The sequence below is a fragment of the Eleutherodactylus coqui genome, chromosome 11 (genome assembly GCF_035609145.1).
Source record: "Eleutherodactylus coqui strain aEleCoq1 chromosome 11, aEleCoq1.hap1, whole genome shotgun sequence".
Classification (NCBI taxonomy): domain Eukaryota; kingdom Metazoa; phylum Chordata; class Amphibia; order Anura; family Eleutherodactylidae; genus Eleutherodactylus; species Eleutherodactylus coqui.
Window position 1 is genome coordinate 53006981 of NC_089847.1, and position 16148 is coordinate 53023128.

The window sequence follows — 16148 nt, forward strand, 5'->3', positions numbered from 1 at the left end:
ACAAAGCGCTGTTTGGAGGTGAAATGCAGAAAAACATAACCTGGTGTTGTAAATAGTACATAGGCAAGAGGATAGCAAAGTGGCATGCTTCTTAGCATTTAGCAGGAAGCACTTCTTCTTGAGATGGACTTTGTCAAAGATGGCGACAGTCTTGGGAAATAGCTTCGTAGAAAACGAGAAAAGCACTCCCCGTCGGGGAATCGAACCCCGGTCTCCCGCGTGACAGGCGGGGATACTCACCACTATACTAACGAGGAAGAAGCTGATGAAAGCATGGCAGTATTCGGGCGGACCCATTTACTCTTGGGACCGATAGAATTTTGCCCATTTACACATACGCAGATGTTCTGCCAAAAGAAAAATAGCTTCCACAGATGATATCTTGAGTCATCTAACTGCAAAGTCCAGCTAAAGAAATCTCAAGTCTGACAAATCAGACTTTTTCTCTTTCCCCAAAGGTAAAGCTGCAGTGATTCCTGGGGACAATGCGCTGTTTGGAGGTGAAATGCAGAAAAACATAACCTGGTGTTGTAAATAGTACATAGGCAAGAGGATAGCAAAGTGGCATGCTTCTTAGCATTTAGCAGGAAGCACTTCTTCTTGAGATGGACTTTGTCAAAGATGGTGACAGTCTTGGGAAATAGCTTCGTAGAAAACGAGAAAAGCACTCCCCGTCGGGGAATCGAACCCCGGTCTCCCGCGTGACTACTCGCCACTATACTAACGAGGAAGAAGCTGATGAAAGCATGGCAGTATTCGGGCAGACCCATTTACTCTTGGGACCGATAGAATTTTGCCCATTTACACATACGCAGATGTTCTGCCAAAAGAAAAATAGCTTCCACAGATGATATCTTGAGTCATCTAACTGCAAAGTCCAGCTAAAGAAATCTCAAGTCTGACAAATCAGACTTTTTCTCTTCCCCAAAGGTAAAGCTGCAGTGATTCCTGGGGACAAAGCGCTGTTTGGAGGTGAAATGCAGAAAAACATAACCTGGTGTTGTAAACAGTACATAGGCAAGAGGATGGCAAAGTGGCATGCTTCTTAGCATTTAGCAGGAAGCACTTCTTCTTGAGATGGACTTTGTCAAAGATGGCGACAGTCTTGGGAAATAGCTTCGTAGAAAACGAGAAAAGCACTCCCCGTCGGGGAATCGAACCCCGGTCTCCCGCGTGACAGGCGGGGATACTCACCACTATACTAACGAGGAAGAAGCTGATGAAAGCATGGCAGTATTCGGGCGGACCCATTTACTCTTGGGACCGATAGAATTTTGCCCATTTACACATACGCAGATGTTCTGCCAAAAGAAAAATAGCTTCCACAGATGATATCTTGAGTCATCTAACTGCAAAGTCCAGCTAAAGAAATCTCAAGTCTGACAAATCAGACTTTTTCCTTTTCCCCAAAGGTAAAGCTGCAGTGATTCCTGGGGACAAAGCGCTGTTTGGAGGTGAAATGCAGAAAAACATAACCTGGTGTTGTAAATAGGCAAGAGGATAGCAAAGTGGCATGCTTCTTAGCATTTAGCAGGAAGCACTTCTTCTTGAGATGGACTTTGTCAAAGATGGCGACAGTCTTGGGAAATAGCTTCGTAGAAAACGAGAAAAGCACTCCCCGTCGGGGAATCGAACCCCGGTCTCCCGCGTGACAGGCGGGGATACTCACCACTATACTAACGAGGAAGAAGCTGATGAAAGCATGGCAGTATTCGGGCGGACCCATTTACTCTTGGGACCGATAGAATTTTGCCCATTTACACATACGCAGATGTTCTGCCAAAAGAAAAATAGCTTCCACAGATGATATCTTGAGTCATCTAACTGCAAAGTCCAGCTAAAGAAATCTCAAGTCTGACAAATCAGACTTTTTCTCTTTCCCCAAAGGTAAAGCTGCAGTGATTCCTGGGGACAAAGCGCTGTTTGGAGGTGAAATGCAGAAAAACATAACCTGGTGTTGTAAATAGTACATAGGCAAGAGGATAGCAAAGTGGCATGCTTCTTAGCATTTAGCAGGAAGCACTTCTTCTTGAGATGGACTTTGTCAAAGATGGCGACAGTCTTGGGAAATAGCTTCGTAGAAAACGAGAAAAGCACTCCCCGTCGGGGAATCGAACCCCGGTCTCCCGCGTGACTACTCGCCACTATACTAACGAGGAAGAAGCTGATGAAAGCATGGCAGTATTCGGGCAGACCCATTTACTCTTGGGACCGATAGAATTTTGCCCATTTACACATACGCAGATGTTCTGCCAAAAGAAAAATAGCTTCCACAGATGATATCTTGAGTCATCTAACTGCAAAGTCCAGCTAAAGAAATCTCAAGTCTGACAAATCAGACTTTTTCCTTTTCCCCAAAGGTAAAGCTGCAGTGATTCCTGGGGACAAAGCGCTGTTTGGAGGTGAAATGCAGAAAAACATAACCTGGTGTTGTAAATAGTACATAGGCAAGAGGATAGCAAAGTGGCATGCTTCTTAGCATTTAGCAGGAAGCACTTCTTCTTGAGATGGACTTTGTCAAAGATGGCGACAGTCTTGGGAAATAGCTTCGTAGAAAACGAGAAAAGCACTCCCCGTCGGGGAATCGAACCCCGGTCTCCCGCGTGACAGGCGTGGATACTCACCACTATACTAACGAGGAAGAAGCTGATGAAAGCATGGCAGTATTCGGGCGGACCCATTTACTCTTGGGACCGATAGAATTTTGCCCATTTACACATACGCAGATGTTCTGCCAAAAGAAAAATAGCTTCCACAGATGATATCTTGAGTCATCTAACTGCAAAGTCCAGCTAAAGAAATCTCAAGTCTGACAAATCAGACTTTTTCCTTTTCCCCAAAGGTAAAGCTGCAGTGATTCCTGGGGACAAAGCGCTGTTTGGAGGTGAAATGCAGAAAAACATAACCTGGTGTTGTAAATAGTACATAGGCAAGAGGATAGCAAAGTGGCATGCTTCTTAGCATTTAGCAGGAAGCACTTCTTCTTGAGATGGACTTTGTCAAAGATGGCGACAGTCTTGGGAAATAGCTTCGTAGAAAACGAGAAAAGCACTCCCCGTCGGGGAATCGAACCCCGGTCTCCCGCGTGACTACTCGCCACTATACTAACGAGGAAGAAGCTGATGAAAGCATGGCAGTATTCGGGCAGACCCATTTACTCTTGGGACCGATAGAATTTTGCCCATTTACACATACGCAGATGTTCTGCCAAAAGAAAAATAGCTTCCACAGATGATATCTTGAGTCATCTAACTGCAAAGTCCAGCTAAAGAAATCTCAAGTCTGACAAATCAGACTTTTTCCTTTTCCCCAAAGGTAAAGCTGCAGTGATTCCTGGGGACAAAGCGCTGTTTGGAGGTGAAATGCAGAAAAACATAACCTGGTGTTGTAAATAGTACATAGGCAAGAGGATAGCAAAGTGGCATGCTTCTTAGCATTTAGCAGGAAGCACTTCTTCTTGAGATGGACTTTGTCAAAGATGGCGACAGTCTTGGGAAATAGCTTCGTAGAAAACGAGAAAAGCACTCCCCGTCGGGGAATCGAACCCCGGTCTCCCACGTGACTACTCGCCACTATACTAACGAGGAAGAAGCTGATGAAAGCATGGCAGTATTCGGGCAGACCCATTTACTCTTGGGACCGATAGAATTTTGCCCATTTACACATACGCAGATGTTCTGCCAAAAGAAAAATAGCTTCCACAGATGATATCTTGAGTCATCTAACTGCAAAGTCCAGCTAAAGAAATCTCAAGTCTGACAAATCAGACTTTTTCCTTTTCCCCAAAGGTAAAGCTGCAGTGATTCCTGGGGACAAAGCGCTGTTTGGAGGTGAAATGCAGAAAAACATAACCTGGTGTTGTAAATAGTACATAGGCAAGAGGATAGCAAAGTGGCATGCTTCTTAGCATTTAGCAGGAAGCACTTCTTCTTGAGATGGACTTTGTCAAAGATGGCGACAGTCTTGGGAAATAGCTTCGTAGAAAACGAGAAAAGCACTCCCCGTCGGGGAATCGAACCCCGGTCTCCCGCGTGACAGGCGGGGATACTCACCACTATACTAACGAGGAAGAAGCTGATGAAAGCATGGCAGTATTCGGGCGGACCCATTTACTCTTGGGACCGATAGAATTTTGCCCATTTACACATACGCAGATGTTCTGCCAAAAGAAAAATAGCTTCCACAGATGATATCTTGAGTCATCTAACTGCAAAGTCCAGCTAAAGAAATCTCAAGTCTGACAAATCAGACTTTTTCTCTTTCCCCAAAGGTAAAGCTGCAGTGATTCCTGGGGACAAAGCGCTGTTTAGAGGTGAAATGCAGAAAAACATAACCTGGTGTTGTAAACAGTACATAGGCAAGAGGATAGCAAAACGGCATGCTTCTTAGCATTTAGCAGGAAGCACTTCTTCTTGAGATGGACTTTGTCAAAGATGGCGACAGTCTTGGGAAATAGCTTCGTAGAAAACGAGAAAAGCACTCCCCGTCGGGGAATCGAACCCCGGTCTCCCGCGTGACAGGCGTGGATACTCACCACTATACTAACGAGGAAGAAGCTGATGAAAGCATGGCAGTATTCGGGCGGACCCATTTACTCTTGGGACCGATAGAATTTTGCCCATTTACACATACGCAGATGTTCTGCCAAAAGAAAAATAGCTTCCACAGATGATATCTTGAGTCATCTAACTGCAAAGTCCAGCTAAAGAAATCTCAAGTCTGACAAATCAGACTTTTTCCTTTTCCCCAAAGGTAAAGCTGCAGTGATTCCTGGGGACAAAGCGCTGTTTGGAGGTGAAATGCAGAAAAACATAACCTGGTGTTGTAAATAGTACATAGGCAAGAGGATAGCAAAGTGGCATGCTTCTTAGCATTTAGCAGGAAGCACTTCTTCTTGAGATGGACTTTGTCAAAGATGGCGACAGTCTTGGGAAATAGCTTCGTAGAAAACGAGAAAAGCACTCCCCGTCGGGGAATCGAACCCCGGTCTCCCGCGTGACTACTCGCCACTATACTAACGAGGAAGAAGCTGATGAAAGCATGGCAGTATTCGGGCAGACCCATTTACTCTTGGGACCGATAGAATTTTGCCCATTTACACATACGCAGATGTTCTGCCAAAAGAAAAATAGCTTCCACAGATGATATCTTGAGTCATCTAACTGCAAAGTCCAGCTAAAGAAATCTCAAGTCTGACAAATCAGACTTTTTCCTTTTCCCCAAAGGTAAAGCTGCAGTGATTCCTGGGGACAAAGCGCTGTTTGGAGGTGAAATGCAGAAAAACATAACCTGGTGTTGTAAATAGTACATAGGCAAGAGGATAGCAAAGTGGCATGCTTCTTAGCATTTAGCAGGAAGCACTTCTTCTTGAGATGGACTTTGTCAAAGATGGCGACAGTCTTGGGAAATAGCTTCGTAGAAAACGAGAAAAGCACTCCCCGTCGGGGAATCGAACCCCGGTCTCCCACGTGACTACTCGCCACTATACTAACGAGGAAGAAGCTGATGAAAGCATGGCAGTATTCGGGCAGACCCATTTACTCTTGGGACCGATAGAATTTTGCCCATTTACACATACGCAGATGTTCTGCCAAAAGAAAAATAGCTTCCACAGATGATATCTTGAGTCATCTAACTGCAAAGTCCAGCTAAAGAAATCTCAAGTCTGACAAATCAGACTTTTTCCTTTTCCCCAAAGGTAAAGCTGCAGTGATTCCTGGGGACAAAGCGCTGTTTGGAGGTGAAATGCAGAAAAACATAACCTGGTGTTGTAAATAGTACATAGGCAAGAGGATAGCAAAGTGGCATGCTTCTTAGCATTTAGCAGGAAGCACTTCTTCTTGAGATGGACTTTGTCAAAGATGGCGACAGTCTTGGGAAATAGCTTCGTAGAAAACGAGAAAAGCACTCCCCGTCGGGGAATCGAACCCCGGTCTCCCGCGTGACAGGCGGGGATACTCACCACTATACTAACGAGGAAGAAGCTGATGAAAGCATGGCAGTATTCGGGCGGACCCATTTACTCTTGGGACCGATAGAATTTTGCCCATTTACACATACGCAGATGTTCTGCCAAAAGAAAAATAGCTTCCACAGATGATATCTTGAGTCATCTAACTGCAAAGTCCAGCTAAAGAAATCTCAAGTCTGACAAATCAGACTTTTTCTCTTTCCCCAAAGGTAAAGCTGCAGTGATTCCTGGGGACAAAGCGCTGTTTAGAGGTGAAATGCAGAAAAACATAACCTGGTGTTGTAAACAGTACATAGGCAAGAGGATAGCAAAACGGCATGCTTCTTAGCATTTAGCAGGAAGCACTTCTTCTTGAGATGGACTTTGTCAAAGATGGCGACAGTCTTGGGAAATAGCTTCGTAGAAAACGAGAAAAGCACTCCCCGTCGGGGAATCGAACCCCGGTCTCCCGCGTGACAGGCGGGGATACTCACCACTATACTAACGAGGAAGAAGCTGATAAAAGCATGGCAGTATTCGGGCAGACCCATTTACTCTTGGGACCGATAGAATTTTGCCCATTTACACATACGCAGATGTTCTGCCAAAAGAAAAATAGCTTCCACAGATGATATCTTGAGTCATCTAACTGCAAAGTCCAGCTAAAGAAATCTCAAGTCTGACAAATCAGACTTTTTCCTTTTCCCCAAAGGTAAAGCTGCAGTGATTCCTGGGGACAAAGCGCTGTTTGGAGGTGAAATGCAGAAAAACATAACCTGGTGTTGTAAATAGTACATAGGCAAGAGGATAGCAAAGTGGCATGCTTCTTAGCATTTAGCAGGAAGCACTTCTTCTTGAGATGGACTTTGTCAAAGATGGCGACAGTCTTGGGAAATAGCTTCGTAGAAAACGAGAAAAGCACTCCCCGTCGGGGAATCGAACCCCGGTCTCCCGCGTGACTACTCGCCACTATACTAACGAGGAAGAAGCTGATGAAAGCATGGCAGTATTCGGGCAGACCCATTTACTCTTGGGACCGATAGAATTTTGCCCATTTACACATACGCAGATGTTCTGCCAAAAGAAAAATAGCTTCCACAGATGATATCTTGAGTCATCTAACTGCAAAGTCCAGCTAAAGAAATCTCAAGTCTGACAAATCAGACTTTTTCCTTTTCCCCAAAGGTAAAGCTGCAGTGATTCCTGGGGACAAAGCGCTGTTTGGAGGTGAAATGCAGAAAAACATAACCTGGTGTTGTAAATAGTACATAGGCAAGAGGATAGCAAAGTGGCATGCTTCTTAGCATTTAGCAGGAAGCACTTCTTCTTGAGATGGACTTTGTCAAAGATGGCGACAGTCTTGGGAAATAGCTTCGTAGAAAACGAGAAAAGCACTCCCCGTCGGGGAATCGAACCCCGGTCTCCCACGTGACTACTCGCCACTATACTAACGAGGAAGAAGCTGATGAAAGCATGGCAGTATTCGGGCAGACCCATTTACTCTTGGGACCGATAGAATTTTGCCCATTTACACATACGCAGATGTTCTGCCAAAAGAAAAATAGCTTCCACAGATGATATCTTGAGTCATCTAACTGCAAAGTCCAGCTAAAGAAATCTCAAGTCTGACAAATCAGACTTTTTCCTTTTCCCCAAAGGTAAAGCTGCAGTGATTCCTGGGGACAAAGCGCTGTTTGGAGGTGAAATGCAGAAAAACATAACCTGGTGTTGTAAATAGTACATAGGCAAGAGGATAGCAAAGTGGCATGCTTCTTAGCATTTAGCAGGAAGCACTTCTTCTTGAGATGGACTTTGTCAAAGATGGCGACAGTCTTGGGAAATAGCTTCGTAGAAAACGAGAAAAGCACTCCCCGTCGGGGAATCGAACCCCGGTCTCCCGCGTGACAGGCGGGGATACTCACCACTATACTAACGAGGAAGAAGCTGATGAAAGCATGGCAGTATTCGGGCGGACCCATTTACTCTTGGGACCGATAGAATTTTGCCCATTTACACATACGCAGATGTTCTGCCAAAAGAAAAATAGCTTCCACAGATGATATCTTGAGTCATCTAACTGCAAAGTCCAGCTAAAGAAATCTCAAGTCTGACAAATCAGACTTTTTCCTTTTCCCCAAAGGTAAAGCTGCAGTGATTCCTGGGGACAAAGCGCTGTTTGGAGGTGAAATGCAGAAAAACATAACCTGGTGTTGTAAATAGTACATAGGCAAGAGGATAGCAAAGTGGCATGCTTCTTAGCATTTAGCAGGAAGCACTTCTTCTTGAGATGGACTTTGTCAAAGATGGCGACAGTCTTGGGAAATAGCTTCGTAGAAAACGAGAAAAGCACTCCCCGTCGGGGAATCGAACCCCGGTCTCCCGCGTGACAGGCGGGGATACTCACCACTATACTAACGAGGAAGAAGCTGATGAAAGCATGGCAGTATTCGGGCGGACCCATTTACTCTTGGGACCGATAGAATTTTGCCCATTTACACATACGCAGATGTTCTGCCAAAAGAAAAATAGCTTCCACAGATGATATCTTGAGTCATCTAACTGCAAAGTCCAGCTAAAGAAATCTCAAGTCTGACAAATCAGACTTTTTCTCTTTCCCCAAAGGTAAAGCTGCAGTGATTCCTGGGGACAAAGCGCTGTTTGGAGGTGAAATGCAGAAAAACATAACCTGGTGTTGTAAATAGTACATAGGCAAGAGGATAGCAAAGTGGCATGCTTCTTAGCATTTAGCAGGAAGCACTTCTTCTTGAGATGGACTTTGTCAAAGATGGCGACAGTCTTGGGAAATAGCTTCGTAGAAAACGAGAAAAGCACTCCCCGTCGGGGAATCGAACCCCGGTCTCCCGCGTGACTACTCACCACTATACTAACGAGGAAGAAGCTGATGAAAGCATGGCAGTATTCGGGCAGACCCATTTACTCTTGGGACCGATAGAATTTTGCCCATTTACACATACGCAGATGTTCTGCCAAAAGAAAAATAGCTTCCACAGATGATATCTTGAGTCATCTAACTGCAAAGTCCAGCTAAAGAAATCTCAAGTCTGACAAATCAGACTTTTTCTCTTTCCCCAAAGGTAAAGCTGCAGTGATTCCTGGGGACAAAGCGCTGTTTGGAGGTGAAATGCAGAAAAACATAACCTGGTGTTGTAAATAGTACATAGGCAAGAGGATAGCAAAGTGGCATGCTTCTTAGCATTTAGCAGGAAGCACTTCTTCTTGAGATGGACTTTGTCAAAGATGGCGACAGTCTTGGGAAATACCTTCGTAGAAAACGAGAAAAGCACTCCCCGTCGGGGAATCGAACCCCGGTCTCCCGTGTGACAGGCAGGGATACTCACCACTATACTAACGAGGAAGAAGCTGATAAAAGCATGGCAGTATTCGGGCAGACCCATTTACTCTTGGGACCGATAGAATTTTGCCCATTTACACATACGCAGATGTTCTGCCAAAAGAAAAATAGCTTCCACAGATGATATCTTGAGTCATCTAACTGCAAAGTCCAGCTAAAGAAATCTCAAGTCTGACAAATCAGACTTTTTCTCTTTCCCCAAAGGTAAAGCTGCAGTGATTCCTGGGGACAAAGCGCTGTTTGGAGGTGAAATGCAGAAAAACATAACCTGGTGTTGTAAATAGTACATAGGCAAGAGGATAGCAAAGTGGCATGCTTCTTAGCATTTAGCAGGAAGCACTTCTTCTTGAGATGGACTTTGTCAAAGATGGCGACAGTCTTGGGAAATAGCTTCGTAGAAAACGAGAAAAGCACTCCCCGTCGGGGAATCGAACCCCGGTCTCCCGCGTGACTACTCGCCACTATACTAACGAGGAAGAAGCTGATGAAAGCATGGCAGTATTCGGGCAGACCCATTTACTCTTGGGACCGATAGAATTTTGCCCATTTACACATACGCAGATGTTCTGCCAAAAGAAAAATAGCTTCCACAGATGATATCTTGAGTCATCTAACTGCAAAGTCCAGCTAAAGAAATCTCAAGTCTGACAAATCAGACTTTTTCCTTTTCCCCAAAGGTAAAGCTGCAGTGATTCCTGGGGACAAAGCGCTGTTTGGAGGTGAAATGCAGAAAAACATAACCTGGTGTTGTAAATAGTACATAGGCAAGAGGATAGCAAAGTGGCATGCTTCTTAGCATTTAGCAGGAAGCACTTCTTCTTGAGATGGACTTTGTCAAAGATGGCGACAGTCTTGGGAAATAGCTTCGTAGAAAACGAGAAAAGCACTCCCCGTCGGGGAATCGAACCCCGGTCTCCCACGTGACTACTCGCCACTATACTAACGAGGAAGAAGCTGATGAAAGCATGGCAGTATTCGGGCAGACCCATTTACTCTTGGGACCGATAGAATTTTGCCCATTTACACATACGCAGATGTTCTGCCAAAAGAAAAATAGCTTCCACAGATGATATCTTGAGTCATCTAACTGCAAAGTCCAGCTAAAGAAATCTCAAGTCTGACAAATCAGACTTTTTCCTTTTCCCCAAAGGTAAAGCTGCAGTGATTCCTGGGGACAAAGCGCTGTTTGGAGGTGAAATGCAGAAAAACATAACCTGGTGTTGTAAATAGTACATAGGCAAGAGGATAGCAAAGTGGCATGCTTCTTAGCATTTAGCAGGAAGCACTTCTTCTTGAGATGGACTTTGTCAAAGATGGCGACAGTCTTGGGAAATAGCTTCGTAGAAAACGAGAAAAGCACTCCCCGTCGGGGAATCGAACCCCGGTCTCCCGCGTGACAGGCGGGGATACTCACCACTATACTAACGAGGAAGAAGCTGATGAAAGCATGGCAGTATTCGGGCGGACCCATTTACTCTTGGGACCGATAGAATTTTGCCCATTTACACATACGCAGATGTTCTGCCAAAAGAAAAATAGCTTCCACAGATGATATCTTGAGTCATCTAACTGCAAAGTCCAGCTAAAGAAATCTCAAGTCTGACAAATCAGACTTTTTCCTTTTCCCCAAAGGTAAAGCTGCAGTGATTCCTGGGGACAAAGCGCTGTTTGGAGGTGAAATGCAGAAAAACATAACCTGGTGTTGTAAATAGTACATAGGCAAGAGGATAGCAAAGTGGCATGCTTCTTAGCATTTAGCAGGAAGCACTTCTTCTTGAGATGGACTTTGTCAAAGATGGCGACAGTCTTGGGAAATAGCTTCGTAGAAAACGAGAAAAGCACTCCCCGTCGGGGAATCGAACCCCGGTCTCCCGCGTGACAGGCGGGGATACTCACCACTATACTAACGAGGAAGAAGCTGATGAAAGCATGGCAGTATTCGGGCGGACCCATTTACTCTTGGGACCGATAGAATTTTGCCCATTTACACATACGCAGATGTTCTGCCAAAAGAAAAATAGCTTCCACAGATGATATCTTGAGTCATCTAACTGCAAAGTCCAGCTAAAGAAATCTCAAGTCTGACAAATCAGACTTTTTCTCTTTCCCCAAAGGTAAAGCTGCAGTGATTCCTGGGGACAAAGCGCTGTTTGGAGGTGAAATGCAGAAAAACATAACCTGGTGTTGTAAATAGTACATAGGCAAGAGGATAGCAAAGTGGCATGCTTCTTAGCATTTAGCAGGAAGCACTTCTTCTTGAGATGGACTTTGTCAAAGATGGCGACAGTCTTGGGAAATAGCTTCGTAGAAAACGAGAAAAGCACTCCCCGTCGGGGAATCGAACCCCGGTCTCCCGCGTGACTACTCACCACTATACTAACGAGGAAGAAGCTGATGAAAGCATGGCAGTATTCGGGCAGACCCATTTACTCTTGGGACCGATAGAATTTTGCCCATTTACACATACGCAGATGTTCTGCCAAAAGAAAAATAGCTTCCACAGATGATATCTTGAGTCATCTAACTGCAAAGTCCAGCTAAAGAAATCTCAAGTCTGACAAATCAGACTTTTTCTCTTTCCCCAAAGGTAAAGCTGCAGTGATTCCTGGGGACAAAGCGCTGTTTGGAGGTGAAATGCAGAAAAACATAACCTGGTGTTGTAAATAGTACATAGGCAAGAGGATAGCAAAGTGGCATGCTTCTTAGCATTTAGCAGGAAGCACTTCTTCTTGAGATGGACTTTGTCAAAGATGGCGACAGTCTTGGGAAATACCTTCGTAGAAAACGAGAAAAGCACTCCCCGTCGGGGAATCGAACCCCGGTCTCCCGTGTGACAGGCAGGGATACTCACCACTATACTAACGAGGAAGTTAGCAAGAGGATAGCACAGTGGCATGCTTCTTAGCATTTAGCAGGAAGCACTTCTTCTTGAGATGGACTTTGTCAAAGATGGCGACAGTCTTGGGAAATAGCTTCGTAGAAAACGAGAAAAGCACTCCCCGTCGGGGAATCGAACCCCGGTCTCCCGCGTGACAGGCGGGGATACTCACCACTATACTAACGAGGAAGAAGCTGATGAAAGCATGGCAGTATTCGGGCGGACCCATTTACTCTTGGGACCGATAGAATTTTGCCCATTTACACATACGCAGATGTTCTGCCAAAAGAAAAATAGCTTCCACAGATGATATCTTGAGTCATCTAACTGCAAAGTCCAGCTAAAGAAATCTCAAGTCTGACAAATCAGACTTTTTCTCTTTCCCCAAAGGTAAAGCTGCAGTGATTCCTGGGGACAATGCGCTGTTTGGAGGTGAAATGCAGAAAAACATAACCTGGTGTTGTAAATAGTACATAGGCAAGAGGATAGCAAAGTGGCATGCTTCTTAGCATTTAGCAGGAAGCACTTCTTCTTGAGATGGACTTTGTCAAAGATGGCGACAGTCTTGGGAAATAGCTTCGTAGAAAACGAGAAAAGCACTCCCCGTCGGGGAATCGAACCCCGGTCTCCCGCGTGACTACTCGCCACTATACTAACGAGGAAGAAGCTGATGAAAGCATGGCAGTATTCGGGCAGACCCATTTACTCTTGGGACCGATAGAATTTTGCCCATTTACACATACGCAGATGTTCTGCCAAAAGAAAAATAGCTTCCACAGATGATATCTTGAGTCATCTAACTGCAAAGTCCAGCTAAAGAAATCTCAAGTCTGACAAATCAGACTTTTTCTCTTCCCCAAAGGTAAAGCTGCAGTGATTCCTGGGGACAAAGCGCTGTTTGGAGGTGAAATGCAGAAAAACATAACCTGGTGTTGTAAACAGTACATAGGCAAGAGGATAGCAAAGTGGCATGCTTCTTAGCATTTAGCAGGAAGCACTTCTTCTTGAGATGGACTTTGTCAAAGATGGCGACAGTCTTGGGAAATAGCTTCGTAGAAAACGAGAAAAGCACTCCCCGTCGGGGAATCGAACCCCGGTCTCCCGCGTGACAGGCGGGGATACTCACCACTATACTAACGAGGAAGAAGCTGATGAAAGCATGGCAGTATTCGGGCGGACCCATTTACTCTTGGGACCGATAGAATTTTGCCCATTTACACATACGCAGATGTTCTGCCAAAAGAAAAATAGCTTCCACAGATGATATCTTGAGTCATCTAACTGCAAAGTCCAGCTAAAGAAATCTCAAGTCTGACAAATCAGACTTTTTCCTTTTCCCCAAAGGTAAAGCTGCAGTGATTCCTGGGGACAAAGCGCTGTTTGGAGGTGAAATGCAGAAAAACATAACCTGGTGTTGTAAATAGTACATAGGCAAGAGGATAGCAAAGTGGCATGCTTCTTAGCATTTAGCAGGAAGCACTTCTTCTTGAGATGGACTTTGTCAAAGATGGCGACAGTCTTGGGAAATAGCTTCGTAGAAAACGAGAAAAGCACTCCCCGTCGGGGAATCGAACCCCGGTCTCCCGCGTGACTACTCGCCACTATACTAACGAGGAAGAAGCTGATGAAAGCATGGCAGTATTCGGGCAGACCCATTTACTCTTGGGACCGATAGAATTTTGCCCATTTACACATACGCAGATGTTCTGCCAAAAGAAAAATAGCTTCCACAGATGATATCTTGAGTCATCTAACTGCAAAGTCCAGCTAAAGAAATCTCAAGTCTGAGAAATCAGACTTTTTCCTTTTCCCCAAAGGTAAAGCTGCAGTGATTCCTGGGGACAAAGCGCTGTTTGGAGGTGAAATGCAGAAAAACATAACCTGGTGTTGTAAATAGTACATAGGCAAGAGGATAGCAAAGTGGCATGCTTCTTAGCATTTAGCAGGAAGCACTTCTTCTTGAGATGGACTTTGTCAAAGATGGCGACAGTCTTGGGAAATACCTTCGTAGAAAACGAGAAAAGCACTCCCCGTCGGGGAATCGAACCCCGGTCTCCCGTGTGACAGGCAGGGATACTCACCACTATACTAACGAGGAAGTTAGCAAGAGGATAGCACAGTGGCATGCTTCTTAGCATTTAGCAGGAAGCACTTCTTCTTGAGATGGACTTTGTCAAAGATGGCGACAGTCTTGGGAAATAGCTTCGTAGAAAACGAGAAAAGCACTCCCCGTCGGGGAATCGAACCCCGGTCTCCCGCGTGACAGGCGGGGATACTCACCACTATACTAACGAGGAAGAAGCTGATGAAAGCATGGCAGTATTCGGGCGGACCCATTTACTCTTGGGACCGATAGAATTTTGCCCATTTACACATACGCAGATGTTCTGCCAAAAGAAAAATAGCTTCCACAGATGATATCTTGAGTCATCTAACTGCAAAGTCCAGCTAAAGAAATCTCAAGTCTGACAAATCAGACTTTTTCCTTTTCCCCAAAGGTAAAGCTGCAGTGATTCCTGGGGACAAAGCGCTGTTTGGAGGTGAAATGCAGAAAAACATAACCTGGTGTTGTAAATAGTACATAGGCAAGAGGATAGCAAAGTGGCATGCTTCTTAGCATTTAGCAGGAAGCACTTCTTCTTGAGATGGACTTTGTCAAAGATGGCGACAGTCTTGGGAAATAGCTTCGTAGAAAACGAGAAAAGCACACCCCGTCGGGGAATCGAACCCCGGTCTCCCGCGTGACAGGCGGGGATTACTCACCACTATACTAACGAGGAAGAAGCTGATGAAAGCATGGCAGTATTCGGGCGGACCCATTTACTCTTGGGACCGATAGAATTTTGCCCATTTACACATACGCAGATGTTCTGCCAAAAGAAAAATAGCTTCCACAGATGATATCTTGAGTCATCTAACTGCAAAGTCCAGCTAAAGAAATCTCAAGTCTGACAAATCAGACTTTTTCTCTTTCCCCAAAGGTAAAGCTGCAGTGATTCCTGGGGACAAAGCGCTGTTTGGAGGTGAAATGCAGAAAAACATAACCTGGTGTTGTAAATAGTACATAGGCAAGAGGATAGCAAAGTGGCATGCTTCTTAGCATTTAGCAGGAAGCACTTCTTCTTGAGATGGACTTTGTCAAAGATGGCGACAGTCTTGGGAAATAGCTTCGTAGAAAACGAGAAAAGCACTCCCCGTCGGGGAATCGAACCCCGGTCTCCCGCGTGACTACTCGCCACTATACTAACGAGGAAGAAGCTGATGAAAGCATGGCAGTATTCGGGCAGACCCATTTACTCTTGGGACCGATAGAATTTTGCCCATTTACACATACGCAGATGTTCTGCCAAAAGAAAAATAGCTTCCACAGATGATATCTTGAGTCATCTAACTGCAAAGTCCAGCTAAAGAAATCTCAAGTCTGACAAATCAGACTTTTTCCTTTTCCCCAAAGGTAAAGCTGCAGTGATTCCTGGGGACAAAGCGCTGTTTGGAGGTGAAATGCAGAAAAACATAACCTGGTGTTGTAAATAGTACATAGGCAAGAGGATAGCAAAGTGGCATGCTTCTTAGCATTTAGCAGGAAGCACTTCTTCTTGAGATGGACTTTGTCAAAGATGGCGACAGTCTTGGGAAATAGCTTCGTAGAAAACGAGAAAAGCACTCCCCGTCGGGGAATCGAACCCCGGTCTCCCGCGTGACAGGCGGGGATACTCACCACTATACTAACGAGGAAGAAGCTGATGAAAGCATGGCAGTATTCGGGCGGACCCATTTACTCTTGGGACCGATAGAATTTTGCCCATTTACACATACGCAGATGTTCTGCCAAAAGAAAAATAGCTTCCACAGATGATATCTTGAGTCATCTAACTGCAAAGTCCAGCTAAAGAAATCTCAAGTCTGACAAATCAGACTTTTTCCTTTTCCCCAAAGGTAAAGCTGCA

General features: G+C 45.0%; 14 non-coding genes across 14 annotated transcripts; all 14 read right to left on the reverse strand.

Annotated features, from left to right (window-relative positions):
• Positions 1-185: 185 nt before the first annotated feature.
• On the reverse strand, positions 186-257 carry TRNAD-GUC (transfer RNA aspartic acid (anticodon GUC)). Its single transcript has one exon. It is a non-coding gene; the product is annotated as a tRNA-Asp (tRNA).
• Positions 258-1139: 882 nt separating this feature from the next.
• Positions 1140-1211, reverse strand: TRNAD-GUC (transfer RNA aspartic acid (anticodon GUC)). The gene has a single exon. It is a non-coding gene; the product is annotated as a tRNA-Asp (tRNA).
• Positions 1212-1614: 403 nt separating this feature from the next.
• Positions 1615-1686, reverse strand: TRNAD-GUC (transfer RNA aspartic acid (anticodon GUC)). The gene has a single exon. It is a non-coding gene; the product is annotated as a tRNA-Asp (tRNA).
• A 2311-nt stretch (positions 1687-3997) lies between these two features.
• TRNAD-GUC (transfer RNA aspartic acid (anticodon GUC)) lies at positions 3998-4069 on the reverse strand. The gene has a single exon. It is a non-coding gene; the product is annotated as a tRNA-Asp (tRNA).
• A 1838-nt stretch (positions 4070-5907) lies between these two features.
• TRNAD-GUC (transfer RNA aspartic acid (anticodon GUC)) lies at positions 5908-5979 on the reverse strand. The gene has a single exon. It is a non-coding gene; the product is annotated as a tRNA-Asp (tRNA).
• A 410-nt stretch (positions 5980-6389) lies between these two features.
• On the reverse strand, positions 6390-6461 carry TRNAD-GUC (transfer RNA aspartic acid (anticodon GUC)). The gene has a single exon. It is a non-coding gene; the product is annotated as a tRNA-Asp (tRNA).
• A 1356-nt stretch (positions 6462-7817) lies between these two features.
• TRNAD-GUC (transfer RNA aspartic acid (anticodon GUC)) lies at positions 7818-7889 on the reverse strand. The gene has a single exon. It is a non-coding gene; the product is annotated as a tRNA-Asp (tRNA).
• Positions 7890-8299: 410 nt separating this feature from the next.
• TRNAD-GUC (transfer RNA aspartic acid (anticodon GUC)) lies at positions 8300-8371 on the reverse strand. Its single transcript has one exon. It is a non-coding gene; the product is annotated as a tRNA-Asp (tRNA).
• Positions 8372-10682: 2311 nt separating this feature from the next.
• On the reverse strand, positions 10683-10754 carry TRNAD-GUC (transfer RNA aspartic acid (anticodon GUC)). The gene has a single exon. It is a non-coding gene; the product is annotated as a tRNA-Asp (tRNA).
• Positions 10755-11164: 410 nt separating this feature from the next.
• TRNAD-GUC (transfer RNA aspartic acid (anticodon GUC)) lies at positions 11165-11236 on the reverse strand. The gene has a single exon. It is a non-coding gene; the product is annotated as a tRNA-Asp (tRNA).
• Positions 11237-12318: 1082 nt separating this feature from the next.
• Positions 12319-12390, reverse strand: TRNAD-GUC (transfer RNA aspartic acid (anticodon GUC)). The gene has a single exon. It is a non-coding gene; the product is annotated as a tRNA-Asp (tRNA).
• Positions 12391-13272: 882 nt separating this feature from the next.
• Positions 13273-13344, reverse strand: TRNAD-GUC (transfer RNA aspartic acid (anticodon GUC)). The gene has a single exon. It is a non-coding gene; the product is annotated as a tRNA-Asp (tRNA).
• A 1082-nt stretch (positions 13345-14426) lies between these two features.
• TRNAD-GUC (transfer RNA aspartic acid (anticodon GUC)) lies at positions 14427-14498 on the reverse strand. The gene has a single exon. It is a non-coding gene; the product is annotated as a tRNA-Asp (tRNA).
• A 1366-nt stretch (positions 14499-15864) lies between these two features.
• On the reverse strand, positions 15865-15936 carry TRNAD-GUC (transfer RNA aspartic acid (anticodon GUC)). The gene has a single exon. It is a non-coding gene; the product is annotated as a tRNA-Asp (tRNA).
• Between the last annotated feature and the right edge of the window lie 212 nt (positions 15937-16148).